At 41.0% G+C, this 22962-nt stretch overlaps 1 protein-coding gene and 1 pseudogene across 5 annotated transcripts in view; one reads left to right on the forward strand and one right to left on the reverse strand.

Annotated features, from left to right (window-relative positions):
- The window catches only part of LYPD6B (LY6/PLAUR domain containing 6B), a 189047-nt gene that overhangs the window by 31265 nt on the left and 134820 nt on the right, over positions 1-22962 (forward strand). The window lies entirely within an intron of this gene.
- Positions 4751-5086, reverse strand: LOC100428678 (thioredoxin pseudogene; annotated as a pseudogene).

A 22962-nucleotide genomic window follows, 5' to 3' on the forward strand; every position in this document is an offset into this window, starting at 1 on the left:
TGACTGATGCTCCACTGAGGTAGAAATGGCTTGATGATGATTTGATTTGTTGATAATGTCTTACTGAGATTTCTTAAAAATCTGCCATGTATATTTGAGTTTTTAGTTTGAGTTGTTTATGTCTTATATTTTAAAAGTGAATTAGGATAATTTGCCAACTACATGTAGCTAAAGTTTTCAAAATAAAGTAGTGAGAAAGGATTATTTAATACAGGGGTTTAACATAATAAAGTATCAATTTAGAACCCACCAAACATGCCATATCCCAGAAATAAACTCCAGAGGGTTGAATATTGCAAATCAAATTATAGAAAAAGTAGCAGAAAACATAATATGTATTAAGTTTTTACAGGAGCGACCATTTCTGGCTTTAAAGTAAAAGAAGCAACTAGCAAGGAAAAAATGAACAAGTTTGAATATTTTAATTTAAAACTTCTATATAAAAGACTGGGACAATTCACAGTAAATTTGTGACACATAAATGATTAACAACATGTTATAACTGGAATATATTGCTAACCCAAATGCAGAAGTAAAGGGCCAGGGCCATAGCAGATAACTCTGGAATTTAATAGCTGCCATTTACTGAATATTTTTCCATGCCCATATAGATTTACAAAATCTGATTATACTGATTGTTTTTTATACAAAATGTTTTGTAACCAGCTTTTCTGATATAGCAGCACAGACTGTGTTATTAACTAGTCTTCTAAAACATAGTTTTAGAAGTACAGTCCTATTTTGCCTAACTATGTTTTCAATGCTGGATGTTAAGGTTATGGAAAACTAACTTAGGGTGACTTTTCCAGTATCTTTTCTACTTATGAAGTCATGATTAGAGGTATGGTTATGGACACCCCCTTGAATGGATCAATGATTTACAAAGAAGCACATTCAATACTGCTTTTATCAACAGTTTTATAGGTGGTATTTGCCACTAAAACCTGTTTTAACAAAAGAGAAAATATCGTTTGAGATCCCACACTTTTGACAACATGTCATCAGTTATCTTTAAAGGCCTGAGTAAAAGACACATGTTAATTACAATTCCTGTGAGCGTCTTGAGGATAGCAGTGACTCTAGTATTATATTAGGGCACTTTGTCAAGCATGTCTTTCCCTTATCTTGCTTTTATAGCAGAGGAAATAAAGGCACTAGAGACATATCTTTGAGGTCACACAACAAGTTAACAGCGGATAAACATTAGAACCGGCAGCTCCAGAATTCCCACTGTGTGTAATTAGCTCACTGCAGGCAGGAAATGACAGCACTGGGAATAAATGGCAGATATGGTGTTTGGGGACCTGGAGGCTGGTGGGAATTCTCTGTGCTCATCTGAATGGTTAATTAAGTTAGTTCCTCTCAGGGGCTGTCACTCTCTGGAACGTGGAGGCCTCTCAGCCAGATACCTTCTTCCTTAGGGTGTAAGGAAACATGATGGTCACCCTCTGGTGCTTTGATGGGCTGGCCTGGTGGAGGAGTTTGAGTGGGGCCTGAGTAATTTATTAGGCACTGCATTGTATTACTGAGGTTTTTTGGAGTTTCTGAGTATGATTTTTGGCACTGGCTCCCAGAGGACTGCGATGTGTCTAAGGAGTGCATAGTTGGGAGTAAAAGGACAGGGACTACCTGGACTGTTTTGAAATTCACCCTTCCTCCCGCTTGGGCAGCTCATGAAGTGTGTCTGCCTTCTTTTGTCTCCTTATGAGTGATAGATACTGAATTCATGGACTACCTCCTATTCTTAGACATCCAACAAAATCATTTTTTGGAAATGATGGAAATAGTAGGAAACAATGTGGTGTTTGAAAACTACTGTCAAAATACTTGCTAAGTGTGTGACGAACTCTAGGGAGGGCAGAGGCAGTCTGCCACTGTCCTGGAATCATGATTATCTTAAATTTCATTGACCCCCTAGTAAGGACATGACTAAGCATTTAATCACCAAGGGTTGATTAGAGAGAAATGAATCTGTGCTCCTGCTTTAGAACCTTGAAAGAAGGTGGAATCTTGAGTTCACTTTCTCTTCTGCCCAATCTAGAATAAGCGTGGCATGCTTCCTGGGAGAGAACCCAAGCTAGACGCCAGTCACTTCCTGCTGCATCAAACCTTGTTACTCAAAGTGAGCCCGGTTGATTGGCAGCATCAGTACTACTTGAGAGCTTGTTAAAATGCAGATTATCAGGTTCTATTACCTGTGAGGGTCTTCTGTGTGTGCGTGTTCCAATACAACTTATTTATTTATGTTTGAGGCAAGGTCTCACTCTGTTGCCCAGGTTGGAGTGCAGTGGCACTATCTCTGCTCACTGCAGTCTCCACCTCCCAGGCTCAAGCAATCCTTTTGCCTCAGCCTCCCAAGTAGCTGGGACTACAGGGGCATGCCACTGTGCCTGACCCCTTTTTTTTTTTTTTTGTATTTTTCATAGAGACTAGTTTTCGCTTTGTTACTCAGGCTGGTTTCTAACTCCCGAGCTCAAGAGATCTGCCCACCTTGGCTTCCCAAAGTGTCTGGATTATGGGCCCTCATACAATTTTATTTACAAAAATAGGCTGTTAGTTCATAGGCTAAATAGTTCACTGGCCCATGGTACAGATGGGGCAGTACCGTTTTTGCCTACCCATTTGTGTCTTGTGTCTAGAGACACTATGTTCTATTAGCCATTATTTGTTTCCTTTTTAAAATAATTTCAACTTTTATTTTAGATTTAGGGGGTATATGTGCAAGTTTGTTACATGGGTATGTTGTATGATGCTGAGGTTTGGGGTACAATTGATCTTGTCACCCAGATAGTGAGGATAGTACCCAATAGTTAGCTTTTCAACCTTTGCCCCCCTTCCTTCCACTCCCCTTTAGTAGTCCCATGTCTATTGTAGCTATCTTTACTTCCATGAGTACCCAATGTTTAGGTCTCACTTCTTTCTTTTCTTTTTTTTTTTTTTTGAGACGGAGCCTTGCTCTGTTGCCCAGGCTGGAGTGCAGTGGCGCAATCTCGGCTCACTGCAAGCTCCGCCTCCCGGGTTCACGCCATTCTCCTGCCTCAGACTCCCGAGTAGCTGGGACTACAGGCGCCCGCCACCATGCCTGGCTAATTTTTTGTATTTTTAGTAGAGATGGGGTTTCACCGTGTTAGCCAGGATGGTCTCGATTTCCTGGCCTCGTGATCCGCCCACCTCGGCCTCCAAAAGTACTGGGATTACAGGGGTGAGCCACCGCGCCCGGCCTAGGTCTCTCTTCTAAGAGCGCATGTGTGGTATTTGGTTTCCTATTCCATGTTAATTTGCTTAGAACAATGGCTTCTAGCCACATGTATGTTCCTGCAGAGGACATGATTTCCTTATTTTTTATGGCTGCCTACCATTCCTATCACCTGTATTTCAGCACACTCTCCAGGTGGTTCTTATGCCTGCTTCAGTTTCAGAAGCACTGGTACATAATATGTAAATGATTTATCTGGGAAAGGTGGCATGGTCAGTGGTGAATGCTTTTTCCTGATCATATTTTATATGTATACATTATGACCCTTAATAAACATTTTAATCTTTGAATGTTTTAATAATTTAAACATCCTTTAAAAAGTTGTTTTCCATTATAAATTAATACATACCATGAGAGCTTCAGAAAACACAGAAAAGTAAAAAGTAAAAAGGAATTTACCCCTCTAGTATATTTATTGATAAGATTTGAAATATGTATATATATTTCATATCTTTTCTGTATATAATTTTTTAAAACTTCCTCTTTTTTTTTCCTGATTGTAGACATTATATATTATCCTTGTAGGGTGATAAAGTGGTACTATATAGTCTTTGCTTTTTTCCTTTGGTTTAAGGCAATTCTCTTAGATAATCTTTGTCTTGAAAGAAAAGTTTTTCTCTAATTTTTATTTAAATTTTATATAATTTAGGAAGATTCCTGGTATAATCATTAATGTCTCAAATAGTTATTTTACAGTCTGAATGGAGAATTTATTATCTTCTTTGTGCAACAGAAAAATGTAATTGACTACTCACTGGTAGCATGTATTCTGTATTATATATGAATCTTCTTTGACCAAAACTTTCTAGAGGGTAGAAAAGCTTTTGCTTTGGAAGAAGGCGTGACCACCCTCCTCTCAAACCGGCCTGATAGGAGGGGAGAAGGAGGGAGTGCTCTCAACAGAAAGTCCTGTTTTTCTAAGGTGAGTGGGGAACATCTCATCACTGTGAGGACGGAGGTTTTTGTTTCTTGGCTTCTTTGCTGAGACTGGAAAAATCTTTGCCCAAATCTCTGCTTTGTTAGGCAGTTTGAGAAGACATCAGCATGTAATTTTTAACCTTTGTAGAATAACTGGCTTCTGTGTTTGAGGCAGGGCAGGGGCAATCTGGCCATGACTTTTCCTGTAGCCCCTTTACCATGCTTTGTTTTAGAACACATCATTGCCCTCAATAATGCAGAATGTATTATGTTAAGTGAAAAACTTCGTGCATTTCTTATGTCCACGAGTTAGACTCTTTCTCCAAGTCCAGTTGTTCCTAGAGTAATTGATACGGCTTAGCATTGAGAGGAACACAGTTCCGAAACTAAAGTGGCAAACAAGTATTTCTGAATTTTCAAGCTTTGTTTGCATCTTTCAGAGAACATTAGTAACACTTTTTTTTGTTTGTTAATATTTTATTGTCACCCAGATGGCAGTTGGGTATATAGTCTCTATACTTTATACTTTTTGTAAATAAAAAATTACAAATTTTAAATAGCCAATGGTTGGTTATGTTTTCAGAAAACATGATTAGACTAATTCATTAGTGGTGGCTTCAAGATTTTCCTTATTATTATAGCTCCAGAAAATTCACCTACCTTTTCTCCCTTCTTAAAAAGCTAGGTTGGCGTGCATTTGACTTCATACTCTGAAGCAACATCCTGACAGTCACCCACATCTACTTCAAGGAATATCATGTTAGAATACTTTTCAGAGAGGGAATGAAAGAAAGGCTTGATCGTTTTGCAAGGCCCACACCATGTGGCTGAGAAGTCAACTACTCCAGGTTTATCACTTGCAACCTCCAAGGCTTCCTGAAAAGCAAACTTCTCCTTAATTTGCTTCACCATTTTGGCTGCTGGGGTCTTCTAAGAAATATTTCTAAAAGGTATCTCCTCTGTCTCTTGTTCCACACTGTTCCACTTCTTCTTAAAACTCATTTTTACTTCCCTATCCATACCTTTCTGACGTTTCAACTGCTTTCCCCCAGCCCCCACCCCGAAGTTCTTTATTATGTAGACTTTTTTTTTTTTTTTTTTCAGTTTTGGTATAACTTCTAACCAAGGAGAGCCAGAAAAGTGACCCAGCCACAGGAATTTGTCCATTTTGTGGGTGGGCTGGTGGGGGTGGCCTCGGGAGAACTTGATGGAGGCAGGATTATGACTGGTCATTAATAATCATAACTGTTTTTTATATTTTTAGTTTTTCTTATTACACAAAATATCCATGTAGCATAATAGCTAGTTTTTGTTACACAGGACATGCCTTGTAGTTGTGCTTTTTGCCTTGGGGACATAGACTGTGTATACCTAGGAACAGTGGAATCACTGCAGTGGAATTGTTTATGAATGTTTCGTAATGGAAAACTGTTTATGTGATAAATGAAACTGGGTTGATTACGACTGCATAGAATTGGAAGATAGCAGATCTTAAGGTACCACCCCAAACCCTGCTGTGTCACAGATTTTGGCTGATAGCATCTTATTTATGTTGAGAAGCTGGTTGGGCAGGAAGGATGTGTGGTCTGGATACTGCATGAGCCAGCTTGGCATTTAAATTTGCCAAAGACTTTGAGGCATTGCCACATTAAAAAAAAGTCCCTGTGGTAAATTTCAACATTCCCGTCTCCTATAACTCTGCATGTTATTATTTTTAGCCAGCGTGACATCTTTCCACAGCATCACCGAGTGCCCAGTTGTCCATGGCGCTGAACAGTGTCCACTACTGTGAGGCCTGGTTCCAGTCCTACAAAGGCTTACACTCAAAGCCATGAACAGTTTTCATTTTTATTAATAGAAGCTTAAGAGTTTTCCCCAGGCAAATATGTTGGCTAGCTGTACAACTTTTTTTTTTTTTTTTTTTTTTAAATTGCAAGGGTGGGTGGTGTGTGTGTGTACGTGTGTGTGTGTGTGTGTGTGAATCATTTTCTTGAAATACATAAGTTCTTAGAAAAATAATGGCTGGAGAGTTGTGAGTAAATGAAAATTTGGTAAACAGGTGGCTTTTCTGTGATGAATAAAAATGCATATGTTTTGGAAGCAAGGCCCTATAGGGTCTTGTCCCCTGCTTCTCTTGGGGCCTATTCCTTCCATGTCTCCCAGTGAGCACGAGGCTTCACCACACTGGCTTCCTTAATGTTCCCCAACACGCCAGCCGTGCTCTGCCACAGGACCTTGGCATTTCAATTTCCTCCCCCTGCAAGACTCTTCCCCACTAACCTACAAGGCTGGCTGTCTCACTTTCTTCAAATAGTGGCTTCTCCCTGAGGATGTTTTTGGCTACCCATCTGCAAGTTTATTCCTTCTGCTGGAGCTTCGGGGTTTCATATTCTGCTTCTTAATTTTTCTTCTCTTTAGCACTTATTAATATCTAGCACACTATAAAATTTTAAGCTCTTTATTTTATTGATCTCCTTCCTCCCTCATATAACCTTCCTAATACTATGGTAATTGTAATTTTTGATGGTATTCCCAGTGCCTGGAAGAGTGCCTGGATCATCACAAGTGCTCAATAAATAATGGCTGAATGGAAGGAGGGAAGGAAGAAAGGTTGTGAATGACTCTTGTTGGCTTCTATTCATCATAACTGACCTTCTCCATAATTAGACAACCCATTGTAAGCTAGCAATCAGCTTCTTCACTATGTAGAACAGCCTGTGATTTTGAGGTGAATTTTGAGGTGTTCCAGCAGGCTTCTTGATTGGTAATCATAGGAAGTAAACTTTCATTAGTATCTGCTGTATAGAGGCATGTTCTGTGAAACCAGTAAACACCTCTCTCTCTACATGATTCTACTATTTCATACATTTCCAAGAAGTCAACAGGTAGTAACAGATGCAGCCTGATTGATTTCTGGGAGGGTAATGACAGAGCATATTTGCCGTGGGATAGGTAAATGGAATCCTTGGCACTGAGATTCCATTATCTTTTGTCTACGGATAAAAGGTGTATGACTTACTTATCATTTAATTCCACACCTGGCATTAGCAGGACTGATAGGTGAGGGGCTAGGAAGAGAGGGACTTGTGCGTGGCTCTGTAAATAGCGATAAAGCAGTGGGAATGTAAAACGCAGCTTGGCAGGGTCTGCCTGGGATTTTGCTGAGTCCATAGCAATACTTAATTAACTGTGTAAACATTCTATTCAAGATAAGACTATAACAGTTGCCTTGGGGAAAATTCTTTTAGTCAATATTTGTTTGATCTTTTGTATAGTATTTTGGCTTTGCTGTTCATGCTATAGCAAAGCTCCTGTTATAAATGCCGTTTTCAGGGATTTGCTGTATTTGCATACCAGGTCAGTCCTGGGAGAGGTAAAGGATTGGAATCACTGTTTAAATAGAGGTTCTAAGGGTTTTCAAGCAAATCTTTAAAAGTTGAAATACTTTGTTTCAATCAGTTGTCAAATAATTATTGAAAACCTGGATTAAGTACTCTGGGAAATCTGAAAACATAGGATAAGATCTTTGCCTTCAGTTTGCTTATGCTCTAGCTATAGAAATAAGACTTGAATCAGTAGATATAATAGAAGGTCCATATACTAAATAATAACAATGGCTGTGATTTCCTGGACACTTAACAAGGACTGAGCACCATCCTAGGACTTTTCTAAGCATGAATTAACTCATTTAAGTCCTCCAGTAGCACAAAGAGGCAGACGCTTTTGGTTAGTGTGAAGTTTTGCACAGAATAAACAATGTCATTTGGAGAAAGAGAAGACCAGGGAATCAAAGAGCCACGAAGGAAAACTTCAAGGACAGGGTCTCTCAGTCCAGATGTTAAAGATTGGGAGGCAAATGGCTTTTGCAATGGGAAGAAGAAAAAGGGCAGAATGGCATTGGTTGTTTTGCTGGTAACATTCCTTTTCTCTCTTGAAAGTTGTTTTACCCCCCCTTTTTTTTTGAGCTAGAGTCTTGCTTTGTCACCCAAGCTGGAGTACAGTGGCGCAATCTCATTTCACTACAACCTCTGCCTCCCAGGTTCACATGAGTCTCCTGCCTCAGCCTCCTGAGTAGTTAGGATTACAGGCACACATCACTACACCTGGCTAGTTTTTGTATTTTTGATAGAGACAGAGTTTTGCCATGTTGGCCAGGCTGGTCTTGAACTCCTGATCTCAAGTGATCTGCCCTCCTCAGTCTCCCTATGTTTTACTGTTTCTTGATTTTCAGCACACGTTCCTCTGGTGAAGAGGATAATAAACAAACACATAAGTAAACATACAGGAGGTCAATATAGTAAATGCTATGAAGGATAACACAGGAAAGGGAGAATGCTAGAATGGTGAAGGAGGGGATTTGTTATTTTATTTTATTTTATTTTATTTTTTTGAGACACAGTTTTACTCTGTTGCCCAGGCTGAAGTGCAGTGGCATGATTTCAGCTCACTGTTGCCTCTGCCTCCCCAGTTTAAATGATTCCTGTGCCTCAGCCTCCCGAGTAGCTGGGATTACAGGTGAGCACCACCATGCCTGGCTAATTTTTGTGTTTTTAGTAGAGATGGGGTTTCACCACGTTGGCCAGGCTGGTCTCAAACTCCTGACCTCAAGTGATCTGCCCACCTCGGCCTCCCAAAGGGCTAGGATTACAGGTTTGAGCCACCGTGCCTGGCCTGGATTTGCAATTTTAAGTAGGGTGGTCAGGAAAGCCTGAGACATTTGAGTCAAGATGGAAGGAGGAGAGAGAAAATACTGTAAAGGTACTTATGGGGAGAGCCTTCTAGGCAGAAGGAACAGCAAGTGCAAAGGCCTTGCGATGGGAACTTAACCTCGTTTATTCAAGGAACACCAAGGAGGCCAGAGTGGCTAGAGAATAGTGAGCAGGAAGAATAGTAAAAGGTGATGACTTCATGGGTACTGCATGCCCAGTCACTGCTGGGTTTAATGATGACGATAATGGTGAGGTAGGCGGAGCTGTTGAGAGTTTTTGAGAGAGTGGAATGGCAGGCTAGCAGCTGTCACTGCTTTCTGCAACCCCGTGCAGTTGTAGCTTCCCTTGCTTTTCACTAGCAGGCCCAGCCCAGCATATCTCTTGGTCTCTGAACCATTGTTGATGTGGGCAGAGGCACCCTGACAGCTTCACACCCATTAGCTGGCAGGTAGAAAACCAGCTGAAGCCCTGAGTGAGAGAAGGCATGTGCCCTGAATGACACCCTTGCTTCCACCCTCATGGTGTTTTCTTGATCCGTGTTTCTGAGTTTCTTCTTTGATTTCCTGCTGTTACTGATATGCTGGCTGCGTCCTGGGACCTGCCTTGTTGTTGCCGTCCTCCTGTCCAAGCCCACTGCCATGATGCTGGGAGGCAGTGTTGGTTCTGGGCTGTGTCCTGCAGCTGTTTGGGGCTCTGCTGCGCAGAATGTTAGGAAGATCCGCTGTGCTGCTGCAGCCTCCTTTTCTTCCACTCAGTGCTTTTGCTTATCATCCTGCCACTGCTGTGTCTTCTTGGATGACAGACTTGGGGACCCAAGTGGGCACGGGTGCCTGCACTTCTATAAGTACCTGCTGGACTGTCGCCAAAACTCTGCAAGCAGGGTGATGCTCTCAGGTTCCCTCCAGCCTGGATTTGCCTGTCTCTGATCCTTTCCCTTTAGCCCATGTTGCTGATCCTCTGAGTTACAAGCAGAAGCTAAATGAGAGAGGGAGAGGACAGCAACCTCGGGTGAGGGCGTGGAAACCCAGACCAGGGTGACGGTCGTACGAAAGGAGAAGGAGCGCGGAAGTGATGGGTCTGGGGAAGGAAGCCTTGACAGACCATGCTCCGTTGGCTTATGGAGACTCAATCGAAAATCAGAACCCATACAAGCATCTAAGGATCAGTATTAATCCAGAAGTTTCAAATGCAACGAGTGCTTTCAGAGGATCTTATAGCCAAGACATGACCAAATTACATAAAGAAGGTGTCTGCTGTGGAGCCCTGTGAGTGTCCAGGTGGGGTGGGTCAATATGGGTTCAGGTCAGAGGCTCAAGTGAATGTTTACTCAAAGGGTTGACCACAGGGCCACTTTTGTGATGGCACATGTGCACACACGCATGCATGCATGGATGCGTACATGTGCACACACACACACGTGCTCTCTCACTTATTCTGTCCTTTTGTTTTTGATTTTAGTTGCAATTATTTCTATATAGATCTAAAACATCAACTTTAATGCCGTTAATAGGAATAATTATATCTCATATAGGCCTGATTCTTCAACCTACAGAGTAGAGGTTGTTCTCTGAGGTTTTCTCCCTGCTTCCAGCAACATGAAGCTGACTTCTAAGGGCACGCACAGAGGCTTTTGGCAATCAATTGTCAATCAAGGTGTGCTGATGGGCCCTTCCAGCTTCAGAGAAGAGTAACTGGGGTGAAAAAATGTTATTATAATAAAAATATAATATTGCCATGATCCTAGAAGGTAGCTAAATGAAGGGAGGTTCCCTCTTTGAAGAAAAATGTTAACTAAGTGATCTCTCTGGGCCTACCACTTACTTTCCTGGGAAATTGATTAATTTGAGTTAACATTTATTGAGCTCCCAGAATATCCTATGAAATGCTTTAAAATTTTAAAATACAATTTATTTTCTGAATAGGTAATTTACTCATATTTAACATTTAAAGGCGACAAAAGAATGTACAGTGAGAATCCCCCACCCCATTTTTCCTCTTTTAGACAGCTAGTTTTTTTCCACAAGGCAACCCATATTAGCAGTATCGTACATATTTTGTTAATATACAATACAGTGTGCTCAATCAGTGTTAATAGTCTTAAAGAAAACAAGGTGCCTTTTCTCTTTTTAAGGACTTCGTATTTCATAAAACACAGTGAGCCAATCAGTCATATAGAAATGTATTTTAGAAACTTTTACTATAAATCCAGTGAGTATATAATTCGTAGATGCTCCATAAACTTTATGCTTTTGATTTTTAAATTCAGAAATCTTCCTTCCCCTCTATTTCCCTCCCATTTTATAAATTGTTCTCAAATCTTTGGCACTCGCTGTTGCTTCCTTATGGGGCAGTGCCAGCGCTGATTGGATAAGTAGTAAACAAATATTATAGTAATAGAAAAATGTAGACACAGACAATCAGGTGTAGATTGACTGTGTCTATTTAGATGGGTCTATATGTTTATGGCTGTGGTTTTACATTGTGTTTTGCAGTGTGTATATTTTATTGAACACGTTTCTGACCAATTTAGACTTAATGTGTATGTTTGCATTAAATCTGTTCATGTGATGAAGTTAAATAGTTCATAGGATACTGAAACAAACAACAACCAACAAATCATGCTTTTAAACTGTTTAAAAGTTGTCAAACTTCTCTTGGAGAAAAGAAAAAAGAAAACTCATTTATTTTTTGTAAGTGAAGGAATAGAGGGCAGAAGTTAGACGAACCTGTAACTAATGTGCATAGTTTGAATATGACCTGTGTTTGACTACAGGTTTGTGGAAAATCTTAACAAAAAGGAAAGTATAAAGTTGGTCATATGACAATCCTAGTTTTGTTTTTCTGTGGTACATACCCAATAAATACTGCTGATCACTAAATGTCATATATTCTGAAAAGCAGGTAAGATAACATGTAATCCATATAATTGTAAAAACAATGTTAGCAGAGTACTTTTCTGAGTGTGTTCGGCAGTGTTGGTGGATGAGTGAAAACATGCAGAGACCAAAGCAAAGACAGAAAGCCTTAGAAACTATGGCCAGTGCTACAGGGCTGATGAGGCAGGAGGCTGACGGAGTTTAAGGCCAATCTAGGAGAGAAGGAGAGCCCGGAGAAGAATCCAGAGGAGCCGGAGAATGGGTTTTGAATATAGGAAAGTGAAATGTCAGGATTTAACGCTGGAGTAACTTACTAGCTACCAGAGTAGCACTAGAGTAACTTACTAGCTTTCCTGCAGCCTGGGGAGGTGAGGGCTTTATTTCCTGGCATGCCTTATATAGCAACCTGGACGGAATAGATTAACTTTGCAAATATGATCCCTTTGTATTTGGAAACCTTATTTTTATACATTTTGATTTTTTTTTCTTAAAGAGAATGCAGCATATAATAAGAAGTGATAACTATAGCTTAAAAAAATTTCCCCAGGACTCAGAGAACAGCTCTTGGAAGTTTTCAGCCTAACTCTAGAAATCTATTTCCAAGGGAATGGTTGACACACAGAAAAAGATTTGTCATAAAGATGTTCTTTGAAGTGTAATTCATTATAATGAAAAATTGAAAGTGAGTTATTTGTCTAACAAGAAGGGAATGGATAAGGAAATGGTAGTACTATGTCCATTTTACCAGTAAAATAATATTTAGGGTATGTTTTAAGTTAGGTATGAGGCAGAATAAAATTCTATGAAAAAAAGACAAGAAGGGAATGTTAATGGTGGTTGTGTATATGTGATGAAATTTTAAAAAAAACTGTTCTGGATCTAATATATGGGCTATAATGTGGATATATTACCTTAAAAGGTAGAGGAAAACAATCATCACTAAAAAAGACCAAGAGTTGAAAGTGGATGGAAAACTTGGTTGCCTTAATTCAGTGGAGGTTGTTATGAATATTTTAAACCTCAGATGTTCTGGCATTTTTGTGAATTCCTTGGCTGTGTAGTGCTGAGGTTAAGATGTGCTGGGGTTGGAGTTGGTTCTGTGAGGAGGAGGAGGAAACTCTTAGTAGGGAGAAGTGGAAACATTCCTAACCCAGTAGGTGCAGAGTTTGTAGCCCTGCAGCCCCACATGCACGCCTGGTATTTGTAATTTGCAGTGATGAGAAACTGTGCCTCCGGCCATAGCCGAACTGCTGTCTGTTAGAATGCATGGCCATGGATGACTTGGTGACCAGTGGCCTGTAAAATGCCACAGAATGCCCTGGCAGCTAATTTTTAATTCCCAGGAAGCTGCTTGCAACTTTGCAAAGATAAGGCAAAAGATCAGACTGGGGACATGCCCAGAGCACAGGCCGCCCCCAGTCATGTCTTTGTAGAAAAGTCTGGAGAGCAGTGAAACTTCCTCGCTTTCCTGCAGCCTGGGAAGGTGAGTGCTTTGTTTTCTGGCATACCTGAAATAACTGCCTGGACATGATTGATTAACTCTGCAAATATGATCCTTTTGTATTTGAAAACCTTATTTTTATACATTTCGATTTTTTTCTTAAAGACAATGTGGCACGTAATAAGAAGTGAGAACTATAACTATAGTTTAATTTCTTTTTGTAATTTCCCCAGGACTCTGCTGGAGCAGGACTTCAAAGTGTTTGTTTTCAGCCTGCTTTTAAAGTGATTTGAAGAGAGTGGCTTTGAAGGTTTCCATCCTTACTTTTTCATGTATAGTATCTTGTTTTTTAAAATTGGTGAGCTGAGCACATCCACATAAATACATACAATTATAATTGCCCCAATTTTAAGCTCACTTGTGCCACAGTGAAAACTCAACACCAATTAGCACAGTGAGCCAGCTCTGATCCTCTGAAGTGCTGGGCATCTTTTTAATGGACAAATTGCAAATTTAATAACATAAAAACTGAAGTTAATCACACTGGCATCTATTCTTCCAATTTGTCATTTGGCTAAAAGTGATCTGATGTCATTCAGAAAGAAAGCAAGTTGGAATGGCCTCAAGTCCTAATGGTGTAGCTTTGGGCTAAAGCTGAGTTGCCTCCTTGAAGCAACTGCTGCTGTTTCCTGGAGGGCAGACTTTGTTAAAGTGTCTGTTTCTGAATTGCTCAGAATCTTAGGATTCACTTGAGGAATGTGACAGTCAGCACTGTTAATTCACCTGCTAGGCTGAGGATGTCAGGTCACAGTGCCACATTGTCAGGGCAGGGGTCACAGTGCCACATTGTCAGGCCAGGAGAGGGTTCCTGAATGACTGAGGGAGTTCCACTGTGGCAGCAGAAGGAACGCCACCATCACCTTGCACCCCTGCCTCCCTTCAGAAGGCGCTGTGATCTCTGCACGGAGGCCTGAACATTTTCTGCTATAATGGGGTCTTTATTTGTGTTTGCTTTTGCTTCCCTTCCCATTCATAAAATGTTCTGCACCTATAGCATCTGAGTATTTTGGAGAGCATAATGTCTTCCTATAAACCAGTGGCTTAAAACCTGGGGTTGCCAGCCAGGATAATGAGTAGAGTCTCTAAAGTTACCTGGTCCTTTGGGGGTTAATCAGTGACCTTGGTTTTCTCAAGCTATACCTTTGTCTCCTTCCATGGTTGCCACACAACACAAGGGGGAACACTCTTCCCATACAGTGTACCTACGAGGAACTCATTTCAGAGATAGCTATGGAGGTCTGGCCCGTTTTAAAATTTGAAAGTACAAATAGAAATTTCTAAGATTGTCATCGCTGAATTTTCGCTTTAATGAGACTGACCTTCTCCCTACTGTGCTAATGAGGCACCTAATTTCTACCTTTAAAGACCAACCTGTATAGCCAGCATGGTGGCTCATGCCTGTAGTCCCAGCAGCTTCAGAAGCTGAGGTGGGAGGATTGCTCGAGCCCTGGAGTTTGAGACCAGCCCGGGTAGCATAGCAAGACCCCCATCTCTAAAATATTTATAAAAATCGGCAAGGCATGGTAGCTTGTGTCTGTCGTCCCAGATACTTGGGAGGCTGAGGCAGAGGATCACTTGAGCCCAGGGGTTTGAGGATGCAGTGAGCTATGATCATGCCACTGCACTCCAGCCTGGGGCAACAGAGTGAGATCCGGCCTTTTTTTTTTTTTTTTTTTTTTTAAAGACAGACCTGCAAATATTACCATGGTGTGAGTTACCTCTGAAGTCTAGTTTGTGAGCTCAACTCTAAGCTCTGTGAGGGTGGGGCTGGTGTCTGTTTTGTCCTCCAAGGGTCTAATTTCAGTGCTTGGTGCTTGGACTGGTATCCAGCTTATGGCAGGTACTTAGTTAATGTCTCTCAAATGAGAGCATTTCTGTTTCATAAAATGTAACTCTAGCTGTACTGTTCTAGCTAATACTAAATTGAATCCAGATATTACTATGTTTAATGTAATTTGGACTTTTGCCATAGCTGATCCATAATAACCAGAGATCAATTCATAAAACCCTAACATAAAATCTCACATTGATCACTTTTAGAGGTTCCTTTTTATTTTCTGTGGCTGCATTTGAAATGGACACCGTTGTGCAAGGTTTTTGCTGGACTGCTGTTTTTGGAAGACAGTGTAGATTAATTCTGTATTAAAGTTCAGAAGTGATTCCGAACTACCAGCCTCCCTTGAAGTCTCATTACTTATTAAAATGCCATTTCTATTCATATTCTCTTTTTTTTCTTGCCTCATTTTCAGTAACTACATTCTTTTTAGCAGATTCAGGCGTTTGAAGAGTAATTCGTTCTCGCAGTGGGAATTACAAGTCTATGGGGGAAGGTGTGCTGGTGTTGGCTTAGATTACTAGGGGTAGAAGGCACCTTCCGGGATGTGCTTTAGCCCCCAGAGTTCCCTTTAGACATCAGCATCTTAAACCAACGCACCCAGAAGGGTTAGCAGGCCTCCAGAAAAGGGGAGTGTGTCATTTCTTTCCTGCTCACAACCTTTTGCAACAAAATTTATCTCATTCCTGAATTCTAAACTAGATGGCTTTGTGATCTAGGCAATCTGCTCTATTTCTCTGCACTTCTTTCCCGATCTCTGAGATAAGGATAGCACTGCTTTGTTTATCAACATCGCCAAAGGGGCTATGTAGGTGTGTTTTTGTTCGAGTTGCCATAACAGCGTAACAAACTGGTGGCTTAAGCAACAGAAATTTATCATCTCGCTGTTCTGGATGCTAGACTGAAATCAAGGTGATGGCAAGGCTGGGCTCCCTTGAAGGCATTAGGGAAAGAACTGTTCCAGGTCTCCCTCTCCTGGCTTCTGATACTTCCTATGCTTGTGGCCGTATAACTTTATAACTTGTGTTCTTCCTGTGTGTGTGTTTGTGTCTGAATTTACCCTTCTATGAGGCCACCAGTCGTGTTGGATCAGTGCCCATCCTACTCCAGTATGACCTCATTTTAACTAATTATGTGTGCAATGGACCTGTTTTGAAATTCTGATGAGGTACTGGGGGTTAGAAGTATAACATGTACATTTGGCGGGGGCAACACAATTCAACCTGTAACAATAGGCAAGAAAGTCAGATAGAATTGGGAGGTCTGATGTAGCTTTCTCTCAAGTTCTCTATTCTTTCTCACTTTTAAGAATCCAGTATATTAGCTGGACATGGTGGCTCATGCCTGTATCCCAGCACTTTGGGAGGCCGAGGTGGGCGGATCACCTGAGGTCAGGAGTTTGAGACCAGCCTGGACAACATGGTGAAACCCCGACTCTACTGAAAATACAAAAATTAGCCGGGTGTGGTGGTGTGCACCTGTAGTACCAGCTACTAGGGAGGCTGAGGTAGGAGAATGGCTTGAACCTGGGAGGCGGAGGTTGCAGTGAGACAAGATCACGCCAGTGCACTCCAGCCTGGGTAACAGAGCATGACTCTATCTCAAAAAAAAAAAAAAAAAAAAAAAAAAAAAGAATCCAGTATATTAGGCAATGCCAACTTAGGACACATAGATTTGCTATCTGACCAGGGTCCTGTTTATAAAGAGTAGATGGGAGTTAACTTATATGAAGTCAGTTTAAGTCATGATGTTCTTATGCTAGGACCTTAGTAACCTCTAGGTCCTTTCCTGAATTTAGTTGCTCCTGTGGAAAGGTGACTGGATCTGGGCCTGATGCTGTAAACAGATGCAGACAGGTGGCACTGTCAGAGGACTGCTGGGCCTTGTTTGTTTACTGGCTTCTTGAGATCTCAGATGGAGGACATGATAGAAGATCAAAGGCCTTTGTAATTACTCCCCTAGCAATTGTTGCTAATGCCTGCAGAGTTATTTGTAAGACTGTGGCAGAAGCTGTGTCTAATTTCACTTTACATACAGACTAGATGTTAGCTTCCAATTGCCTTGAGCTCTTCACTTTCTTTAAGTTGATGATTTTAGGTAATGCCACCATTTCTGAGGTTGTTTCAGAAGTAGAAGTCAGAGGTCTCTTGGGGTGGGGACATTAAATTGTTTTCATATTTTGAATTAAACTTTTTATTGACGTATATACATCTGGAAATTTAATCTAGATATTACTGATGTTTAATGTAAAGCTCGTCGGCTGAGCCTTCTTGGGTACAGTCAAAATTCAGGCCTCCTTTACCACCACATTGCCTGTAGGAAACAAGGAACTCAGTGTGTGGAACAGTTTTCTGTGTATAGATAGAGGCATACAGTTTAATGAATTCTCACACAGAACGTACCTGGGTAAGTGGCATCTGGATCAAGAAACAGAACCTGACCAGCAAGCCTCTCTGTCGTGCCCTTCATGATCCTTGCCCCTCCTCACTATTCTGAGGTCTATCAGCATCAAGATTTTTTGCTTGATTTGAATTTTATGTACATATTTTAAAACACATTTAATTTTTGTTAGTTAAAAAATTAAATAAATATCATATAATCCTAGAGTATGTACTTTTTAGTGTCTGACTTCTTTAGCTCAACATTATATGCAGCTTCACCCATGTTGTTGCCTATAGTGAGAGTTCGTTTATTCTAATGGTTGTGTGGTATTCCAGTGAAGACTTCCTGTTTGAGTAATGCAAAATCCTGTCTTCTATGAGGTATTGTGTAGTTAAGTCCTGGAGTCACTTTCCGCATGGTTTTCCACACTTCTTTTTTACACATGTTCATGTTGCTGCTCTCACAGATTCAAATGCCTAACTTCCTCGATGTTTGCAGGTTTCCCCACCCCACTTTATTCTCTCCCCATGGGATATTTGAAGCTTATTTTCTCCCCCTTGATAACTGACTACAGTAACTCTGAGCAGGGAAACATCTGGTTAAGTCTTTTGAACTTTCTGACATTAATGTGAAAAGAGAGAGATGAGCACTGGCAAAATGGCCGATTAGGGAGGCCCCGGGAGGAACAGCTGGATGAGGTCATAGATCTTCACCTCTCTTGCTTTCACTGCCATGATAGACAAAACCCACGTCAGGAAGCAAGCTGTGATTTTGACTGTGATATGTTCTTTCTCACGATAAATGATTATAGATGCCTAGACATGCAAGAATTTGAAGGGGGCTTGTATTAATGGTTTTTAGAAGAGAAATAGTGAAGTTCTTCCCACTCCCAGTACCAATTCCTGCTTTTTCTAGCAAAGATGACTTAGCATTACGAATGTAAATTATATTGCAATTTTTTTTTTGCCTTTGCTGACAGCGTTTTCCATTCAGTACTTGATAGTATTACTTAATGATACGATGGTAAAGATTAACCCCATCTGGAAATCCATGAATTATAGTAAATGTGAGACACTTAGAATGGTGTCTGGCATGTAATGAGTACTGAAGAGCTGTGGTTGGCACTGTTACTATTTGAAATCATTTGGGGCTCCTCTTGTGGCAGTGGAGGGCCCAGGCTGGGTGGACTTCCATTGTGTGGTGAATAATCACCATGTAGTAAGGCAGCTGGAAAAGCTTGTCAGCGTTACCTGGCTGGGTACAGCCATAATTCAGGGCTCCCTTTCTACCCCATTGCCTGTAGGAAATAAGGAACTCAGGGTGTGGAACAGCTTTCTCACTGACTCCCTGGCTGCACCTGGGTGTGCCTCTGGACAGGAAACCTGATACCAGCATGTAGAGCAGATGCTCCTGCTGTCAGATAATGAAGCTAACGCAGAAATCCATGTCTCTGGGCTAAACTCTGGAGAGGTTGAATAAAGTACCCTCGAATGGGAATAAAATGGCACAGGGGGGCGTACCTGCAGAGCAGTTTCTAAAAAAGGAAAGCGCTTCATGCATACCATGCCTGTGTTGCAACAGCATACAGTTAGCATTTTGCTGTGTCTGCTCTTCTGTCTCGCTCTCTCTCTTAAGTTTCAGACATCATAGCATTTCACCCCTAAATACTTGAGATGCATCTCCTGAGAACATTCTCTCTACATTACCATAATGCAATATTGTACCGAAGAACTTAACAATGATTCTGTTTTATTATCTAATAGTATCTAGCACATTTTCAAATTTCCCTGCTTATTTGAAAACATAGCTTTTTTCCAACACGGGGATAAAAATCAAGATGCATGCATTGTATTTGGTTATTCTTCTTTAAGCAGTAGCAGTCTCTACACCTTCCTTTTTAATTTTTTGAAGAGTCTAGCCTAGCTGTCTTAGAGAATGCCCCATATTATGGGTTTCTTGATGGTTTCTTTACATGTCATTTACTTGTTCCTCTATCCTGTGTATTTCCTGTAAACTGGAAGCTAGGTTTACAGGCATGAGTAGATTCAGGTTAAACATTTTTTGCCAAAGCTACTTCATAGGTGATGCTGTGAACTTCGTATGGCACGATGCCCTGCGGTCTCAATATTACTGATGTTGAGCTGATGACTACTAGATCTTTCCACTGTAAAAATACACTTTAGGCCCGGCACAGTGGCTCCTGCCTGTAATCTCAGCTCTTTGGGAGGCCGAGGAGGGCGAACACAAGGTCATCAGATCAAGACCATCCTGGCTAACATGATGAAACCCTGTCTCTACTAAAAAAAAAAAAAAAAAAAAAAAAATTAGCTGGGTGTGGGGGCATACGCCTGTAGTCCCAGCTACTTGGGAGGCTGAGGCAGGAGAATCACTTGAACTGGGAGGCAGAAGTTGCAGTGAGCCGAGATTGCACTGCTGCACTCCAACCTGGTGACAGAGCGAGACTGTGTCTCACAAAAAAAAAAAAAAAAAAAAAATACATTTGTAATTGCAATTAGTAATAGTTTGTGGGGTGATATTTTGCAAAGTGCAAATATGCTGTCAACTTTCCAACCCAGTTTTTAAGTTTCCTTTAAGTCAAGTAGCCTGTATTAGCTACTCCACTAGAGTTGCAAAATTAAGATTTTGTAATTCTTTTACTCCTTCTACCTTGAGTTACTGGCATTCCTCTGTAAAGAAGAGTTTTCTTCACTCACCCTTTTTCTGAGTATCATTATGGAGTCATGATTTTTATTTATTTAATATTTATGATCAGTTAGAGGCATTATTATTTTTGACACTCTACTTGTCCTTCAAATTGAGCCCCTGTGACAAATAGTGCCTTGTTTTCTGGCACCACCAGATGTCCTGGGCTCATCTTACACGTTTCCATCCCAGATACTCCAAGAATCCCTGGGTATATTTTGTGGAGAATGCATTAAGAATCCCTGGGTATATTTTGTGGAGAATGCATTAAGAATCCCTGGGTATATTTTGTGGAGAATGCATTAAGAAACCCAGATGTGGATGCCAGGTGGGCTTGTTGCTAGTGGAAGTCGGTATAGGTTTGTTCAATGGACAGAGGTAGGAAATAGATTTAAAAAAACATGAGTTCATTCATATTTTAAAATCTAAGATGATACAAGGAATGTTCAGATTAATAAGGACATTCTGTTGACCTGTGGTGTTATGTGAGCTGTTCTGCCTGCATCTTCTCCCCTCTTAGGTGACCTTTCCCATAGACTCCTAGCCTTGTCTGCCTTTGAGTTTCTTCTGTTGATTCGTTTTGTCTCAAAGTTAGTTGTGGAATTCTTGGTTCTCAAAGTCAGCCTAACTGTGATTTAGTGTTAGTGACTGGGAAAGAGTAGCCATAGGCAGACATGGATGCCAACTCCAGATGAAGTACAGACTAGATCTCAAGGATATGGGAGGCAACAACAGCAAAAACAACTAAAATTGCTTACCAGTTAGTATGTGCCAACCAGCATCTCACACTCTTTGAGCTGTTTGTGCATTGATCCTCTTGGCCTCTGACACCTCTGTCACAGGTGCTGATGTGTCATAGTCCCCATACTGATGAGAAAGCTGAGCCACCATGAGGTTGTCCATTGCCCAGTTACACATCTCAGACTTGCCAGAACTGGGCTTGCAAACAGGCCATCTGTCTCTGCACTACATGGTCCTAACCCCTACATGTTTGTGCCCCTCAGTATCCCCAGAGAGTGTGCCTTTGTGTGGCCTGCTGTTCATCTCTTTATGTGCCAGGTCCATCTGCTACATGTCCTTTTCACCCTGAGTTGGTGGCAAAGCCCTTGCAGTAGGAACCCAAACCCAAAACTTCAAAGAAATGAAGGGAAGACTTTGGCCCCCTGCCTCAGCTGGAGTGGGAAGGGGTGGCTTAAGAGAATTGTTTATTTTTTTCCAGTTTTGACTTTTCTTTGGGATTTCTTTTGCCTTTGAGGAAGTTGAGTTAGGTAAGTTCTGTTTGCATAAGAGTTGAGTCCTTTAAAGTAGTTTCTTAACTATTGGCAACAAGCTTAAAGACTGGAATGTCCCAGCAATGGGCTGTGGATGTGGAGAGTTAGTTCTCTTTAAGAATCAACATTCTTTGAGCCAGTTATAACATTGTAGAATTTAAGAAAGAATTTGGTGATAAATAAATATTGCTAAAGTGAAGAGGAGACTGAAGAATTCTTCTAGTAACTTGTATGTTAAGATAACTTTTCTTAAGACGTTTTTGTGTGATTTGAAGCATTATCCTTTCTCCAACTTTTCTATCACTGATATGGAAGAAGAATGATCACAGACTAGTGGGAGAGGATGGGAAGGCAGCTCTCTGCTTAGAAGGCTGATCAGTGAGGACTGGGATTACCTGCAAGAGGAAGGTAGGCTATCTATGCCTCAATTACTGCAGGCAACAGAAGAAAGGTCCATTAAAAACAACTCTGTCAAAATCCAGAGCATTGCCAGGTGGAAGGCTCAGCTATTTCAATGCATGGATGCACTTTCGATGAAGTGTTTTGACCAGGATGGAAGATGGCCCATTTTCTTCTTCCAAAATCAAAGGTTTCTAGAATGTACTCCCCCACTGCTATACACATAAACACTTCCCCAATATGCAGTCGTCCCAGTGTAAAACAGCCTACCAGCATTTGTATACATTTCATAATAATAAAATCAAAGGAGGCTACATCTAGAAAATAGAAAGCAGCCATCCATTCTCCCCCTGATCAGAAAGGCAAGGAGAAGAGTGGGCTGGTCTTTGGACTTGTGGATATTGGGTCTGGTTTCATAGCAGCCTTCACCTCCCCAGTCCTCATCTTGCTCTTCCAGACTGAAGAAAGGAGAAGGAGCTGCAGGAAGTTGAACAGCCATGGTCCCATGAGCTTCAAAGTATCACAAAGAGATAATTTTAAATCTGGTGCTACTCTCTCCTTCCTTTTGCTGAGTCTTACTCTGGGGTGTCAACTTTGAGCAAGGCTGGCCTCCCATCAGAGCCAGGACAAAGGGTAAGGGGTCATAGGCTGTCCTAGGGAAGGTATTGGATGAACAAAGACAGCTTCCCTTTTTTCTATGGGGAGATGTATTAGTTTGCTAGAGCTGCCATGCCAAATATCACAGACCCAGTACTCGAAACAATAAAAATGTATTTTCTCCCAATTCTGAGGCTGGGAGTCCAAGATTAAGGTGACGGCAGGGTTGGTTTCCTCTGAGGGCTGTGAGAGAAGGATCTCTTCCAGGCCTCTCTCCCAGGCTGGCTGTCTTTTCTCTGTATTTTCACATCAACTTTTCTCTGAAACGATCTGTGTCCAAATTTTCTTTTTGTTAAATAAAGATATCAGCCATATTGCATTAAAGCCTACTCTAATGACTTTGTTTTAATATAATTACTCCTTTAAAGACCGTATCTCCTCTCAATGAAGTAAGATGGTATTTAAAAAAGGACCCTATCTCCAAATGTTATATTCTCATATGTATTCTCAGTTATA

Source organism: Macaca mulatta, chromosome 12 (assembly GCF_049350105.2).
Source record: "Macaca mulatta isolate MMU2019108-1 chromosome 12, T2T-MMU8v2.0, whole genome shotgun sequence".
Classification (NCBI taxonomy): domain Eukaryota; kingdom Metazoa; phylum Chordata; class Mammalia; order Primates; family Cercopithecidae; genus Macaca; species Macaca mulatta.